Raw genomic sequence first — 6,000 nt, 5'->3', positions numbered from 1 at the left:
ACAGAGTATTTCAGGAGATGAGCACGGCCGGCCACGGGCAGCCGGTCGTTTTTCCGAGCCATGCTCCCATTATAAAGTATAGGAGCACGGCCCGTAAAATAAAAAAATAGAACATGTTCTATCTTTTTAACGGCACGGGCACCTTCCCGTGAGAAAACGGGAAGGTACCCGTGGCTAACAGAAGTCTATGGGCCCGCTATTTCGGGTCGTAATTACGACCCGTAATAACGGGTGTTTTTACGGTACGGTCGTGTGCATGGGGCCCCGTAATGACGGGTGGCTACATGTGTGCACCCGTCATTACGGCAGCGTTGCTAGGCGACGTCAGTAAATAGTCACTGTCCAGCGTGCTGATAGAGTTAACTGATCGGCAGTAACTGTTTCAGCACCCTGGACAGTGAATTCCGATCAGAATATAGAGTAACCTGTAAAAAAAAAGACGTTCATACTTACCGAGAACTTTCTGCTTCCTCCAGTCCGGTCTCCCGGCCGTTGCCTTGGTGACGCGTCCCTCTCGACATCCGGCCCGACATTCCTGGATGACGTTACAGCCCATGTGACCGCTGCAGCCAATCACAGGCTGCCGCGGCCTCTGCAGCCAATCACAGGCTGCAGCGGCCTCTGCAGCCAATCACAGGCTGCCGTGCCAGGAAAGAAGGTTGGACTGGAGGAAGAAGAGGGACTCGTCACCAAGACAACGACTGGGTACGTATGAAATGCTTTTTATTTTATTTTTAATCAGCAGCCTCTTTTCTCTATCAGTGATTGATAGAGACAAGTGGCTGCCGATTTGTATAATATTTTTTACCGGGTTCGGTCAAAACGTGTTCGGCCGAACCCGGTGAAGTTCAGATTCGCTGCGAACCGAACTTTTCCCGATGTTCGGACCGAAACCGGGTTCGGTTGTCCCGGTTCGCTCATCTCTAGCTGTTACTATGTAGATTGATCAGAGACAAGAGGTCTTGAACTGGCAAAAGTCATATTTTTCTCTCCTGGAAGAACAGATTTTATAGGAACCCCAATATTTTGATTTGCTGATTGGTCCTTGAAGTAAAAGGAAGGCACATAAGCAACAAAGGAAGATAATATCAGTAATTATTTTTATCATCATCATGCAAAGTGACTTTGTACTGTATTACCTCACATAGTTGCTGCTTCACAGGAATTATATAACCTGTTATTACGTATTATATAATATTGCCATAATATTTTATTACCTACCAAAAGATGCAACTAAAAAATCCACTATTTCCTTGTGAACGAGCTGATGATCTGCAGACTGCTGCCCGAGATCAGTTACCAGGTCTAAAGTAAAATATCAGGTGACAAGAACAGAAGGTTCTCTTTTGTTCAAAGTTACACAATACCTTTACACATACAGGTACGTACATCACTTGTAGCCCAGGACTAGCATTATTTATAACAGATAAGGTGACATCTTAAGTTGGATACACTTTACGGCCATCAAACATTATACGGAAAGAAAGTAAATGACATGGAAGCTGGGTGTTAATAACAAAAAATATATTATTTAATTGCATTACATTGAATTAAGAGGAGGATACATAGGCTTACAGTAGAGAGTTATGGGGTCATGCGTTACCTCAGACTGGAACTCTCTCTTGCAGTGTGAGGTAAAGCTTTCTAGAACTGGTATAAAGGCCCTATTCACACGACAGGGATACCCGGCCGTGTGACGGGCGTTTATTTTACGCGGCCGCAGTAAGAACAATAGAACCCAAATAGGGCTATTCACACAGCTGATTTTTTGATGCCCCTGTTAAATCGGGCCGTCAAAAAATGAAACATGCCCTATTTTGGGCCGTTCTCCCGGCCACACGGCTCCCATAGTAGTCTATAGGCCGTGTATAGCACGGCCGTCAATTGAATGTGATCACTCACTCTCTCCTCCACCTCACAGTGCGAAGTGCATGTGAGGAGGAGGAGATAATTTTGCTTTAAGTAGTGCCACAGCCTCCATGTAGATGGTACCCACTGTAGTTGGAACACCCCCCCCATAGATGGCACCCCCCTCATCTGTAGATAGCGCCACTGTAGCACCCCGTAGGAGCGGAATCCCTCTAATCACCGGCCACAGCTTTGCCGAGACTGTGGCCAGGGATTCCACTCCAGGAGAAGTCACTGATATATACAGTATGGTCAGTGATATCAGGGGCAACTCCTGAAGCAGAGCTTCCCTGGCAGAGGGATTCCGCTCCTACAAGGAGCTACAGTGACACTATCTACAGAGGAGGGGCCATCTACGGGGGTGCTATATAAAAGGGGGCTGCATGGCACTACCTACAGTAGGGCTATGTGTGGCATTATCGATAGAGGGCAGTTTGGCATTATCTACAAGGGGCTGTGTGTGACTTATCTACAAAGGGAAATGTGTGGCATTATCTACAGGGGGCTGTGTGTGGCATTATCTACAGGGAGCTGTGTGGCATTAGCTATAGGGGGGAGTGTCTGGCCTTATTTACAGAGGGCAGTGCAGGGGCGTAGCTAAAGGCTCATGGGCCCCGATGCAAGAATTCTTACTGGGCCCCCCCCCTCCCGCAAACTTCTCATGGCCGACGGTCCGCAGCTTTCAGCTGCATCGCTGGGTCTCCTAAGTGACCCAACAATGCAGCACTAGCAGCCGGGGTGTCACTAAGGCTGGGTTCACACACACTATTTACGGACATAATTCGGGCGTTTTAGCATTGAATTACGTCCGAAAATGCGGCTCAAAAGCGTTGGCAAAGATCTGCCCATTCATTTGAATGGGTCTTACGATGTTCTGTGCCGACGGTCATTTTTTTTTACGAGCCGCTGTCAAAAGGCGGCGCGTAAAAAAGACGCACGCGTCAAAGAAGTGCCTGTCACTTCTTCAGACGTAAATGGAGCCGTTTCCATGGACTCCATAGAAAAACAGCTCCAATTACGTCCGTAATGGACGCAGCGAAAGACGCCATGCACATGCCATTACGGCTGAAATTACGGTGCTGTTTTCTCCTGAACAGACGCTGCCGTGTGAACAGACCCTCAGGGCTTAAAATGTCAGGGAAATAGCCCCAATACATATGTGTCCGCCCAAAAAAAAATGTGTGTATAGGAGACAGCATAGCATATCTATAGCACTACGACCCTATAAACTATGGATAGGATTAGATACAGTGGCTCAGCAGACAGTATCACACAGGATAGGATTAGATACAGTGGCTCAGAAGGCAGTATCACACATGATAGGATTAGATACAGTGGCTCAGCAGACAGTATCACACATGATAGGATTAGATATAGGGCCCAGCAGACAGTATCACACATGATAGGATTAGATACAGTGGCTCAGAAGGCAGTATCACACATGATAGGATTAGATACAGTGGCCCAGCAGACTGTATCACACATGATAGGATTAGATACAGTGGCTGAGCAGACAGTATCACACATGATAGGATTAGATACACAGCTCAGCAGACAGTATCACACATGATAGGATTAGATACAGTGGCTCAGAGACAGTACCACACATGATAGGATTAGATACACAGCTCAGCAGACAGTATCACACAAGATATGATTAGATACAGGGCCCAGCAGACAGTATCACACATGATTGGATTAGATACACAGCTCAGCAGACATTATCACACATGATTGGATTAGATACACAGCTCAGCAGACAGTATCACACATGATTGGATTAGATACACAGCTCAGCAGACAGTATCACACATGATAGGATTAGATACAGGGCCCAGCTCGCTGACATTGCGGCTCCAGCGCTGGACCCAGGACAGGTAAGAATAATAATTTTGCTTCTTTATGTGTTACGGATTATTTTTGTGTGTTTGTGTTTTTTTACAGGTTCGGTTATTGGACTTCGGATACGAGGACTTCAATGACGGCGTTTTTTTTATTCTCAATAAAATGGTTAATGAGGGTTGTGTTTTTTTATTTCAATAAAATATTTTTTCTATGTGCTTGTATCTTTTTAAACTTTATTATCACCGCCTTAGTAATGGCCGCTGGCTGATTGACAACCTCCATTACTAAGGCGGGGCTTAATGTTGGCCGGTGCAGAGGCTAACACTAACCCCCATTATTACCCCGGTACCCACCGCCACCAGGAGTACTGGGAAGAACCAGGTACGAACCAGTACCCGACCATCTGTAGTGACGGGCAGGCACCGGGGTGGCCGCAGGCTGGTAGTATTAGGCTGGGGAATGCCAAAAACAGTGGCCCCTACCACCCTGGTAATGCTGCTGCTGTGTTGCATCTGGCTGGTTATGAAAATTAGGGGGGACCCCACATCGTTCTTTCCCAATTTTTTTTTTTTTTTTTTTTTAAATGACGTGGGGTCCCCCCCATTTTTCATAACCAGCCAGATACAATAAAGCAGCAGCGGCCTAGCATCACCAGGGTAGGAAGGGCCACTGTTTTTGGCCTTTCCCCTCCTGATAATACCAGCCTGCGGCCACCCCAGTGGCCGACCATCACTACAGATGGTCAGGTACTGGATCGTACCAAGCTCTTCCCGGCACCCCTGGTGGCGGTGGGTACCGGGGTAATAATGGTGGTTAGTGTTAGCCTCTGCACCGGCTAACACTAAGCCCCGCATTAGCAATGGACGCTGTCTATCAGCCGGCGGCCATTACTAAGGCGGTAGTAATATAGTTTAAAAAAAAACCACAAAGACATAGAAAAAATATTTTATTGAAATAAAAAAAAAAAACACATAACCCTCATTAACCATTTTATTGATAATAAAGAAAAAGCTGTCATCGAAGTAGTCCTGGAATCCGACGTAGTCCAACGACCGAACCTGTAAGAAAACACACAAAAAATGATTAGTAACACATGTGTTAGGCTTAGATACAGGGCCCATGTGTGATACTGTCTGTGGGACCCTGTATCTAAGCCTACCACAAGGTAGGCTTAGATACAGGGTCCAGCAGACAGTAATCTTATACAGTATAAGATTACTGTGTGCTGGGGCCCTGTATCTAAACCTAGTGTGGTAGGCTTAGATACAGGGCCCAGCAGACAGGATCACACATGGGCCATGTATCTAAGCCTACCATGTGATTGGCTTAGATACAGGGCCCAGCAGACAGGATCACGCATGGGCCATGTATCTAAGCCTACCATGTGATTGGCTTAGATACAGGGCCCACCAGACAAGATCACACATGGGCCATGTATCTAAGCCTACCATGTGATTGGCTTAGATACAGGGCCCAGCAGACAGGATCACACAATCTGTGATCCTGTCTCATGGGCCCCCTAAGCCTGCTACATCATAGGCTTAGGGGTTGTGCAGTCCCTAAACATTGATGGCCTATCCTCAGGATAGGCCATCAATAGCTGATGTGTCTCTCGGGACCCGCAAATCAGCTGTTTTGAAGGGGCCGCAGCACTCGTACGAGAGCTGCTTCCCCTTCATTTCACTACTCGCCCACACTGAATCGCCGACACCGATTCACAGTGTGACCGGAATGAAGGGGAGCAGCTCTCGTATGAGTGCTGCGGCCCCTTCAAAACAGCTGATTGGCGGGTCCCGGGAGTCGGACCCCACCAGTCAGGGCTATCTTACCTTCCTCTTCGGCCGCGGCGGGAGTTCTGTCATCTCGATGCTGTGCGCGGCGCATAGCGCTGTGACGTCATGCGCTGCGCACAGCGCCTGACCTCAGGACCTCCGCTGCCATCCGGAACCAGGAAGGTAAGTAAAGTATGTTACTATAGTAACAGGGGCCCACGGCCCGAGTTACTATAGTAACTTTTTATTGATGTGGTGCGGGGGGGGCCGTGGGCCCCCCTGGCTTCGGGGCCCGGTCGCAATTGCGACCGCTGCGACCCCTATAGCTATGCCAGTGGGGCAGTGTGTGGCATTATCTACAGAGGGCAGTGTGTGGCATTATCTAGAGAGGGAAGTGTGTGGTATTATCTACAAAGGGAAGTGTGTGGCATTATCTACAGAGGGCAGTGCGTGGCAACAAATTGACAAATTAAAT

Source organism: Rhinoderma darwinii, chromosome 1 (assembly GCF_050947455.1).
Source record: "Rhinoderma darwinii isolate aRhiDar2 chromosome 1, aRhiDar2.hap1, whole genome shotgun sequence".
Taxonomy (NCBI): domain Eukaryota; kingdom Metazoa; phylum Chordata; class Amphibia; order Anura; family Rhinodermatidae; genus Rhinoderma; species Rhinoderma darwinii.
The sequence above is the reverse complement of the archived record's forward strand: the minus strand, read 5'-3'. Positions refer to the sequence as shown.